This window comes from Pan paniscus, chromosome Y, assembly GCF_029289425.2.
Source record: "Pan paniscus chromosome Y, NHGRI_mPanPan1-v2.0_pri, whole genome shotgun sequence".
Taxonomy (NCBI): Eukaryota; Metazoa; Chordata; class Mammalia; order Primates; family Hominidae; genus Pan; species Pan paniscus.
Genome location: NC_073273.2, coordinates 17,861,116 through 17,873,491, shown reverse-complemented (window position 1 = coordinate 17,873,491; position 12,376 = coordinate 17,861,116). Strand labels below are relative to the sequence as shown.

The window sequence follows — 12,376 nt, the reverse complement described above, 5'->3', positions numbered from 1 at the left end:
TACAGTCACAGTATGGACAAAGGCTGAATTTCAAGGATTAACATCCACCCATCTGTTGAGGAAAACTGATCCAATCATACTGTGGACTATTGCCAAATCTCCAGCAGTGAATCTCTGGACACATTCTGTATGTGATGAAGTCAAATTTTGGAACCAAGAAGAATTTCCAGCCTTATTGCCTTTGACAGAGCCTATAGCTAAGACAGTCCCACAATGGATCCAGGATAGATTTCCAGCAATGAACCCCTGGGCAAAAACTATAGCTGAAACTGTCATACCATTGACCCTTGGTGAAATGACACCAGTAAGTCCTTGGACAAAATTACAGCCTGAATATCTAGAAGGAAATACTTGGCTCCCATCTGAATTTAATCCAGTCTCATTGTGGACCATGGCTTATCTGCCAGCAGTAAAAAACTGGATACGTTTTGATACTGAAACAATAATGTTGTGAAACCAGGTTGACTTTCCAGCAATACATTCCTGGAAACAGTTGGAAACTGATATAATCACACTAGGGACCCAAGCTGAATCACTAGTGATGAATTCATGGATACACTCTCCTATATCTGATATGGTCACAATGTGTATCCAGGCTGAATCACTATTATTACATCCTTGGACACAGTCTGAAACTGATATACTCACAACATGGATTCTGGCTGAAACTCTAGGAGTAATTCCCTGGGAACAAGATATATTCCAACCATGGACCCACGCTGAACACCCACCAGTATCTTGGACTCAATCATTGATTCCGGGTAAAACAGCAGCAATGAATCCCTGGAGAGATGTTACAGCTGATATGGTCCTACCATGGAATCAGGCTGAATTTATAGTAGGAAATGCCTGGACATAGTCTGAAACTTATACAGTCACACAGGGGATCCTGAATGGTTCTCCAGCACGATATTCTTGGACACAACAAATAGCTGATGTAGACAAGCTGTGGACCAAGCCTGAATTTCCCACAATAAATCCCTGGACAAAGTCTGTAGGTGATAGTACTATACAATAGATTCAGGATGAGTCTCCAGCAATAAAACCATGGACACAGTATGTGTCTTATACAATCAAACCATGGGCCCCAGATGAATCTTCAGCAGTAAATCTCTGTACACACCCTGAATCTGATAGCATTATCCTGTGGACACAAGCTGAGTCTCCAATGGTAAATCTGTGCACAGAGGCTGCAACTTCCAAAGTCACACCATGGGCCCAGGCTGTATCTCCAGCAGTAATTCCATGGACACAGCCTATACCTTCCATAATCGTACCTTGGACCCAGGTTGAATGTCCATCAGTAAATACCTGGACAATGTCCATAGCCAATACCATCACACTATGGAACCGGGCTGAATAAATAGCGGGATATCCATGGATACTGCCATGGGCTGCTACTATCACACTATGCACAGTCTGAATCTGCAGCAGGAAATCTTTGGACACAGCCTATATATGACACAGACACTCCATGGCGTAAGGCTGAATCTTCAGCAGTAGTGTACTGGACAGAATCTGTAGCTGATACACACACACCATGAACTCAGTTTGAAGTAAAGTTTACAGTTTTTAACAGTAAAGCCTTGGATCCAATCTGTATCTGATACACTCATACCCTGGACCCAGGCTGAGTCTTCAGCAGAAAAACATTTGACACAGGCAAGAGCTTATACAATCAAATGATGGAACTAAGTCAAATCACCTGCCATAAATCTCTGGAAACAATATGAAACCAATATGTTCACGTGGTGGACTGAGGCTGAATCTCCAAAAGTTTTGAGGAAACCAGCCCCACACTGCCTGGCAGGTACCCCGAATCCAGTGGAGACAAAGGAATTAGTCCAACGGAGACAAAGGAATTAGAAAGAGACAGAATAAGAGTTTAAAAGGTGGGTTCAGGGGACCAGAGCATCGGACACTTGCAAATGGCATGGAGCTCTCGGCCTCCACCTAATTTATTAGTTTACAAGCTCCTTGTTCTTAGGGCAGATGGGAGGGGGAGGAAGGGAATGAGGAAAAGGTTTAATCCGTGAAGGAGAACTTGTGAGTCATTCAATAAAATGTATAGCAGTGGCAGTTTCTGTGAATTTCCTTGAGCAAAGGCATGTGTCTAAACGACTTAAGATCTTTAACTTATTGAGACTGAAATGGGTGGGAGTGGATTTCAGGAGAAGCCAAGATGTTTGATTATACTCCACTTCTTCAAGGGAGTGTTATTTCCCCGAGCAACCTGTGGCATTCTGCTGAGCTCTTATGCTCTCAGGGCATAAAGACATGAAGGCAATAAGGAGACTTTTCTCCTTAGAGGCTGCCCACGTCTCTCCATGGGTGTCTTACACAGGAGAGACCAACTTATCTGGCATTCCAGAAACTCTCTTTCTCATGTGTCTTCCTTCTTTGTCTCTATTATTATTTTTTTATTAGAACTGCCATTGCTATCATTCATGCTCTCTGGCTTCTCTCCCAAGGCACCCTCTGCATCTATAGACTAAAAACAAACAGCATAAACAGACACAAACCAAAATAAAATTTGCAATTGTTGATCTACCTATGGTGTTCATCCACTTTAAAGGATTACTCTTAGAAAGGCCATCAGTGGCTCCAGCAAGAATATCAGCTCCAGACAACAGGCTTAGGTGAGCCTGAGGTGTCTCGAAAAGTTGTTTTTTTCAATTTAGCAATATCTAGTGTTAAATTGTCTTCTTTTCCAGGTAGGTTATGTCTAATCATCTCCTAATGGTGTTCAGTGGCATTATAAGAGCTAGGAGTAATACGAAGATCAGAAATATTCCAATCACATTGCATTTGAATTCTATGCTCCATAGAATCTGATCTCCCATCCAAACTACTGTTTGATGGAGATCATTAATTTGATTTGCCAATTTTTGATCTATTTGGCTTTGGGAATGCCAAAGCTTAGAATAATTTTTCTGCCAACTATCCACAAAGCCCACAGTTTGAATAGAAGAGTGCAAAGCAACACCAGCAGCAGCAGCAGCAGTAGCTGTGACAGATATAAGGCCCATGATCACAGCTATTAAAGTAAATATGAACCTCTTTGATCTATTAAGTATTCTGTTTAGCACTTCAGTGATACTATGTATGGAGGGAGAGGCCTCCGAAGGTCTATTGAGGGAAACAGGTATCCAAACTCCTTCTCAAGACTTAACCAGTAAAATGCTATTATCTTTATTAAAGGTAGAATTAATGCAGGTAAAAAGATGACAGTTGAAGCATGGTATGGTTTGAGAGTCAGGTAGGATATTAATTTTTCCCACTGCCAATATAAAAGGAGGTTTAACACAACGCTGCAAATGCACTGTCTAGTTAGAGGTCATGGCTACAACAAATCGAAGTTTTTTACTATGGTTCTCTGTTTTATATTCTCCTTTCCAAATCTGAATTGGGATTTGAGCCATCATTAATTTCCACAATTCTGGATTCTCTGGACTTAGAATTGGATCAATCATTTTTGGGCTTGGAGGAGCCATACCATTCTCCTCCCACTTAATAGTGTAATTTGTTTCAATTCTTCTGTATAATTTTGGTGCATTATCTGGGTAGTCATTTGCAAAAGGAGTCTCTCTACAATCGTCATGCTGTCCAGTACAATTTACTGCAAAGTGTCCCATAGGGGCCCAATCAATGATGATTCCATAGGAATTATTTTGCAGTACAGCACTGCTACTTGCAATACAAGCTTCCCAGGTTAGAACCTCTAGTTTTCAGACTATTGAGTGGCCTGCCTACGCAGGGCAGGACTTCTTATTAGGTTTAAATTTATTAATCTGGTGATGCGTCATAACATAGCCATGCTCAAGGTATTTAATAGGGTCCAAACATTGGAATGTCCTTCCACTAAATACATGAATAGAGGCTTTTGATGAATTATGTGCAGGAACATAAGCCATCCAGCTTCGTTTATCAGAATTTAAACATCCTGCTGCCAGCCCCAGACAGATGAGAGTAAAGCAATAACCAATGGAAACACTCATTAACATTCCTTCCTCTTCTGGATGAGTAGGACCTTGGTTATCTGCTGGTCCAGGCATCCAGACACTATCATTAACATAAACCTCCACTGGGTCAACTAACCATGTTAACAGGCCTAATCAGTGGTGAGAGTGGAATGTAGGCCCAATAAGTGTAATTTTGATCTGCCCCTTTGCAGGGAGACTCACCACCAAGGAGATTACCACCGTCATAGCTACCATTAGATTACTGGTGGTCAGCGGCTTGTTCTGAGACCCCAGGTTCTCTTCTGCAATGTGAGCTAGTCTCTTAATCTGGCCCCAGGTTGGTGGAGTTGACGTGGCTAGTTTCACTTGTTTCCATGTGCCCAACAGAGATGTTCATCTGAGCCATCTGATCAACTGTGGGTGCAGGAACATTCCAAGGTCTTTTTCTCTTCCTTGGACTCTGGCTCATGGCACAGCTTAAGATGTCTTGTGGGTACCCAGACAGGAAGCTGATTCTCTCCTGGTGAGATGCAAGCAAATCCTCGAGCCTAACAAGACCCACTGGGGCCTTTTGTTTAGGCCAGTTTTTTTGGCTGTTGTTAAAGAGCTATCATCGACACATCTGCTCCTGTGTTGACCAGACCCTCAAATTATTTTCCTTGAATAAACCATAAAAATAAGTCTATTGTCAGACACTCGATTTACCCAATAGACAGCCTTGCTTGCTGAATTTGTGCTTCCAAATCCTCCTGTTCTTTTTTCTGAGCTTTCTCCTAACTTAACATATGGTAAAAGTAACAGTTGAGGTATTCTGTCACCTGGATTAGCACTGCAGGGAACAGTGGAGGAGAAAACAATTTGAATTTCTCCCTGGCAATCAGAGTCCACTACTCCAGTATGTACTTGAATTCCCTTTATGTTTAAGGTGGATCTTCCCAGTATAAGTCCCACTGTGCCATTTGGCAATGGGCTGTAAACTCCCATTGGGACCTTCCTAGGAGGCTCCCCAGGAAGGAGGGATACAGGTTCAGTACAGAATAAAACTACTGCCCCGCTTCTAGCTGTGGAGGGAGATAATTGCTGTACATTTGTACAGGGATAGACTGGGCCGGGAAGACTCCATTTGGAGTCGGGGACATCCCATCCTGAATTGGGAATGCCCCATTTTGAATCGGGGCCAGGGGCTGGCCCCTCTCTCCATTTCCCAGCAAGGGCTGTCTGCTGTTATCAAACTTTGAAAGACATTGATTAGCTCAGTGTTTACTTTTTTACATATGGGACAGGTTCCTGGTACCCTGCTTTTTCCTCCTGAGTTTTGCCTTTTTTGACTCTTTGTACACTCTCTTTTTGTATGTCCTGTCTGCCCACAGTTATAGCAAGATCCAGGGAACACTCGTGTGCTTTTTGTTACCTTTAGTTCATCCATTGCCTGAGCTAGGAGGCTGGCCTTATGTAAGTGCCCCACAATGCCATGGTAGGCTTTAATGTATTCACTTAAAGATTTTTCCTCATTTAGATCTGCCTTTCCCTTAATAGGTCTAATTGCTGCCTGACATTCTGTATTAGCATTTTCATAAGCAAGCAGCTGAATGATCCCTTTCCTGGCATGAGAATCCTAAATACCCTTTTGAGCCATGTCTTGCAAATGGGCGATAAAATCTGGATAAGTCTCCCTTGGACCCTGTTAAACTGAGTTAAAAGAAGGATAAGTAGTACCAGGGTTGTGATTTTTTTCCCAGACTCAGGCACATCGTTCTGAGCTGATAAGCAGCCTCATCACCCATTACTATCTGTTGATTTAGAGTACCCCATGCCTGTCCGATTCCAAGCAATTGATCAGATGTGATATTAACAGAGGTTGGGTTTGAGCATTTCTGCATGCCTGATTTGTTGCTTAATCTGTCCACCAGGTTTTAAATTGGAGAAATTCAGAGGGGGACAGGGTGGATCAGGCTAATGACTCCCAATCTATAGGTATTAAACGCCAGTTATAAGCCACAGATTGTAACGAGGAATGAATATAAGGATAATTTGGCCCATATTGTCCAATTGCTTGCTTTAAAGACTTTTAATATTTTAAGAGGAAATGGCTCCCAGCATGCTTGAGCATGTTCTCTGGGCTCCTCAGCTGGAGAAATAATTACCAGAAACTGCCAAGCATCCGAATTCCCCATTTCTTGTGCCTGGTGAATGGACGCCTGTATTGTCCCTGCGCCATAATTTGTATTTGGACTAGCTCGCAGTATTCCTCCGCCATAATTAACAGGCAGGTAAGCCTGGATCATTCCCTCCCCTTACTTGGCTGTTGGGCAAGCCTGAAGCTTCCCATTGCCACAGTTACTGGAAGGGAGTGCGATAATGGGAGCTGCAAGCCGCGTCGCAGGCTCCTGTTCCAAAAATACCTAAGACTAAAGTTGGAGTGGCCATTCCGGACCTTCCCCTAAAGGCGCAGTAGGTAGCACTGTTTCTTTCATAAGTTTTTGGAGGTTAGGATATATAACTTCCCATTTCTCCCCCTTTTTAAAACTAGACTGTGACAGTTCACTTTGCTGATTAGCAGACTCCTGATTATTAAACTTTTCTACGTCATCCTGAAACTTCTCCTCCTCCTCCTCAGTGTGGAAAGGCTGCAGTGCTGTTTAAATTGCTGACCACACAGACCAAGTGGAGAAGGGCCCTCTTGTTGTGATTAAGTCTGATCCTACCTTGTCCCAATCTTTTACATCCATGTTTCCATATTCCAGGAACCAAGAAGAATACTTTTCTACGAGATGGAACAAAGATGTAAGATTTTGGGTATTCACAATTACCCCTCCGTGGCACAATAACTGCTGCACCAGGCTTAATTAACAAACTTACTCTCAGCCTGACTCATATTTTCCCTAGGTTACCCTGGAATTCTCCGAGCGCCCTACTTACCTGTAGAGCTTGAAGTGAAAACATATTCAGGTGTCCTTTGTCAGTCGTCCTCCACTTTGCACGCTCTGGCGTTCCTTCACTGGATTATTTGTAGGGATTATGGGGAGCCCCGCGTTGGCCACCAGATGTTGGGGAAACCAGCCCCACACCAGCTGGCGGTTACCTCGAGTCCGGCAGGTACCCCGAGTCCGGCGGAGATAAAGAATTAGAAAGAGACAGAATAACAGTTCAAAAGGCTAGTCCAAGGGACCAGAGTGTCAGACTCTTACTCATAGCCTGGAGCTCTCAGCCTCCACCCAATTTATTGGTTTACAAGCTCTTTGTTCTTAGGGCAGGCGGGAGCGGGAAGAAGGGATGAGGAAAAGGATTAATCAGTGAAGGAGAACTCGTGAGTCGTTCAATAAGATGTATAGCAGTGGCAGTATCTGAATTTCCCTAGCAAAAGCGTGTGTCTAAACTGCTTAAGACCTTCAATTCATCGGGACTAAAATGGGTGGGAGCAGATTTCAGGAGAAGCCAAGATGTTTGATTTTACTCCACTGCTTCAAGGGAGTGTTATTTCCCCAAGCAACGTGTGGCATGCCGCTGAGCTCTTATGCTCTCGGGGCATAAAGACATGAAGGCAGTAAGGACACTTTTCTCCTCAGATGCCACACATGGCTCCCCATGGGTGTCTCACACAGGGGAGACCAATTCATCTGGCATTCCTGAAACTCTCTTTCCCACAAAAAGTAAATGATTGGACACAGCCCATACCAGCTACAGTTATACCACCAAACCAAGCTGAATCTGTAGGAGTAAATCCCTCCACAAATCTTGAAACAGAAATTGTCATACTGTGGACCCAGGCCCATTCTAAAATCAACAATCCCTGCACATACACTCTATTTGATAGAGTGACACCATTGGCTAAGAATGTTTGTGTAGCAGTAAAACAACAGAGATAGTCTAAAACTAAAATAGTCACATCATAGACCCAGGATCTGTTGCCAGGAATAAATCCATTAACAGTGGCTGAAACTGGTATAGTCACACTGCAGTACATGGCTGTATCTCTAGTAATGATTCCCAGGAGAGAGGCTTTATCTGATACAGTCATAATACGGACACAGACCAAACCTCCAGCAATCACTTTCTGGTTACAATCTCTACCTGATGCAGGCAAACTATAGACCCAAATGAAATATCCATCAGTAAACACTTGGAACGAGGCTGAATTTCAAGCTGTAAATTCCATGATGGAGTCTAAGTCTCCAGTTGTAAATAGCTGGACAGATCCTGAATCTCCAGCCCCAAGTCCTCTGCTATAGGCCGAGACTGATATAGTCATACCATGGACCCAGACTCAATCTTTAGCAGTAAATGCTTGGTCAAAGCCTGTTGCTGATACACTCATACTGTATACAGCCTGCAACTCTATCATTAATCTTCTTTTCACAAAGTTTACATGGTACACTGAAAGCTTGTACTGAAACTAAATGTCTATCATTAAATACCTGGACAGAGGCTATAGCTTCCATAGATATACCCTGGACCCAGGCTGAATTTCCAGCAATAAATCCCTGGACAGAGCCTGTTTTTCATACAGCTACAATTTGGGCACAGGCTGTATCTGCAACAGTAAAGGCCTGGGCACAGCCTTCATCTAATACAACCAGATTATGGTCCCAATCTGAATCCGCAGCATTAATTGCATGGATACTGCCTGTATCTGACACATACATAGGATTGATCCAATTTGAATCTTCAGCAGTAAATCCCTGTATATTGCCTATGTCTAATACATTATCATTGTGGACCCAGCCTGTATCTCTAGCAGTCAATTCGTGGATAGAAGCAATAGTTTCCACAGTCACACCATGGACCAAACCTTTTTTTCTAGCAACAAATCCCTGGACACATCCTGTATCTGATATAGTTGCACTTTGGACCCAGGCTGAATCTTCTGCAGTCATTACCTCCACACAGCCAGTTTCTGACAAAATTATACTGTGGCTGCAGGCCCAGTCTCCAGTAGGAATTATCTGGACACAGACTGTATCTGATATACTTATATTATGGAACTACGAGGAATATTCAGCAGAAAACCCAGAGGCATGGGCTGTAGTTTCCTCAGTGTTACCATGGACCTAGCATATCCCTACAGCAGGAAAAACCTGGAAACTACCTGTGTCTGAATCAATCACTCCGTGATCCCAGTCTGAGTCTCCAGTAGTAAACACAACCTTTGATCCAAGATAAAAATCAAGAGTCTATTTTATGGACACATCATGAAATTGAATGTATCAGTGAATGGACTTTGCCTGAATTTGGAACACTTATATCCTGGATAGTGCCTGGGCCTCCAGCAGCAAAACCATGGTCCCAACCTGAAGCTCTAGTTATAGAACTTTGTTTAAAACTGGAACAGAAAAAATAAAACCTTGGGTTCACCAGAATTTCAAACACTGAGCACATTTACTCCCTTTGGACCTGGTAAAATAGCATCCTGGGCCAAACAGAGAACTACAACTTTAATAACATGGATCCAATCCAAAAGGGATGCCTTCTTCCCATATACACCATCTGAAGTAGGTACAATAAGATCCACAACAATTTCTGAAGCCGTAATAGCAAAATATGGATCCAGACTGAAGCAGGCACAATCCACCCTTGGACTCAAGCTAGAACTAATACAATCAGACCTTTGACTCATGCTGAATTTCAAGCAGTCAGACTCTGGACCCTGTCCTTGTCTGATACGCTACTGTATCAGACTGAAATACAGGCAGCAAAATGCTTGACCATGCCTGATATTAATATTCTGAGTGCTTGGCTTCAGACCCAAAATTATGTAAGAAGAAATGGTACTCAACCTTACTCTCAAACAGTTACTACCTGGATGCAGCCGTAATCCACCCATGGAACCAATCTGAAAAGAATGCAGTCAGACCCTGGACCCAGTCTGAAGGTGATGTTATCCAACCTTGGACCTATGCTGAAACCAATACTGTCAGACACTGGACCCATTCTGAAACTGATAAAATAAAACAATGGACTGAGCCTGAATCTCAAGCAAGTAGGACCTGGCCTGAGACAGCTATGTTGATATGTTTGTCCCCAAAACGATGCAGTTTGACCCTGGACCCAACTTGAATCTCAAGCGTCACACTCCTGGACCCACAATCAAATTAGCATAAATTACTCTTGGATTTAGCATGCACCTGCTGCAATCAGACCATGGACTTACTCTGGAATTCATCCCTGGACCCACCATGAAACCAATAGAGTGATAAGATACTGGTTCCAGACTCAAATAAATTCAATGAGATACTGGAACCAACCTGAAACTGAAGTATTCCAAATTTGGACTGTAAGCCAAGGAATAAAACCCTGTAACATGACTGAAATTGATACAGTCACATCTTGCTTACAGCCTCAATGTGATACAGTTAAATCCTGAATTCATCCTGAAAGTCAGCCACTTTCTCCCTGGCCCCAGACTGAAGTTGGTATATTTTGTCCCTGGACTCAGCAAAGAGCTGCTACATATCAAACATGGACCCACCCTGAAACCCAAGCAGTGAGACCCTGGAACAAGCAGGAAACTGATATAGTCAGATCTTTGTTTTACATTCAGGTGCATAAAGGCAGCTCATAGGCTTATTCAAAATCTCAAATACTCAGTTCCTCGATCCAGCCTGACATTGATATAATTCACAATTTTATTCAGTCTGAAACTTTGGTTCTAAGATTCTGGCCCAAGGTTCTACCTGCAGTAGTCAAACCACGGATCTTGCTTAAAGGAAGAACACTCATATCTTGGATACTGCCTGTAACCCAAGCAGACACAGACTGGATCCAGTCTGAAGCTGATATTATTGAATCCCTTGTGGATTTTAAAGGTGGCAAAGTGAGAACCTGGATCTAGCCTGAAACAAAAATACTAAGACCCAGAACCCATTATAAGGCTAATATAATTGCATCATTTTCTCCTCCTGAAATTGAGCTGAATGGAGAAACACTATTAATGAGTCATTTTGTCTCCTTGTCTAAACGTGTAACCTTTTTGCCAGTAAAAACAGTTTCTTTCCCAGATCAGTATTTAATAGCTTTGTTAACTGAGATAACTGCCACAGAAAGCCAGGATAAAATCAATTCTCTCCAACCAAGCCAGCTTAAAAGCATTTGGCTTCCTGGAAGAGTTGTTTACCAGCACTATGGAAGGAAATTAAAAATTATCAAGATAAAAGAAAGCCCTGAAGTCCCAGCTACCTTTCTTGTCTCTCTTTCTTCCTCCTTTTTCTTTCTTCTTTCTTGTTCTTTTCCATCTCCATGTACACTGTGTTCTTCTTAAGTCTTTTCTTCTTGTACATTCCCTTCATTCTGCATTTTCCCATCTTGCTCAGTTTTTTCTCCTCTGGTCTCCTCTCCTATTCTTCTTTCCATAGCCTTTTCTGCTAATCCTCTTCAGAAAATATCTTCCTCAACATTTACTGAAGAGTCCATTCTTTCTCAATCTTTTTCATCCTTGCATGCTGCTCCAGCCACACTTTTAATAAAACACCCTCTCCTGATGCCTGGATCTCAATCTGGACCCAAGCCTGTACAACAACCTCTTAGGCATTCAGAACGCAATGTTTCCCTGGATGAGTGTCAACTAGCTGTGATCTGGAAAGAGAGTTTACAGGCTTACTGGCTCTTCAAGACAGGTGTTATTTCTCATGAAACCACAGGCACCTTTAGTCTAGTCGTATGTTTGAGTTAATATACTTGGTACGAAGACTCTTGTTGAAGCCTAAAACCAGAGTTTGTAAGATAAGAGGTTATGTTCTCAGACCTTTGCAAAACCAAAATGTATGTTATTATATGAATCAGCAGAGATGTCTAAATATGAACAGAATATCTTATTTTTGCCAAACAAGATTTATGAACTATGTTTTATGAACACAATTCTATTCAGAGAACAGTATTTTAAAGATAGTCTTACTTCTTAGAAATGTTTTCTTATTTCCACTTGAGGTATGTACACATAGATACACACTGTTGGATAATAGTATTATATCTTGGATATAAATAATAAGATATATAACATATGTACTGTATTATTTGAAGGGAAAATATGGAGATAACCTCTGTAGTTTATCTAAAATTGTTGGATGAATAATGTACATTTCCAAATATTTTCTCAGAATTGAAGATACTGAATTTCCAAGCATATTCCTAAAAACCTAAAATTAGATTTTAGAAATAGGAGACTAGTAACACTAATCTCACTCTGTTCCACAGGTTTATTCCTTCTGCAGAGTATGGGTTACGCCCTGGCCATGTCCCCCTCTTTCCCAACTGCTGGGAGGCAAAAATTGGTGAATTTCCTTGGATAGTTTCCTGCAACTGTCTTTCTCTCATTTCTGTGCTGGCTCCATACTAAATGAACAGTGGATCCTTACCACAGCTAGATATGGCAATTTTATGTAAGTCTGAGTAATTCATTTCAAGATTAAGATATCATTATA

The 12,376-nt window shown here is 42.1% G+C and overlaps 1 long non-coding RNA gene across 1 annotated transcript in view; it reads right to left on the bottom strand.

The window, feature by feature from the left end:
• The window catches only part of LOC134729870 (uncharacterized), a 32,561-nt gene extending 20,956 nt beyond the window's left edge, over positions 1 to 11,605 (bottom strand). Inside the window, exons 1-2 of the long non-coding RNA XR_010111372.1 lie at positions 11,136 to 11,605; positions 6,882 to 7,044 (exon numbers count right to left, since the gene is read on the bottom strand). This is a non-coding gene — a long non-coding RNA (uncharacterized LOC134729870). The remainder of the gene's footprint in view (positions 1 to 6,881; positions 7,045 to 11,135) is intronic.
• Between the last annotated feature and the right edge of the window lie 771 nt (positions 11,606 to 12,376).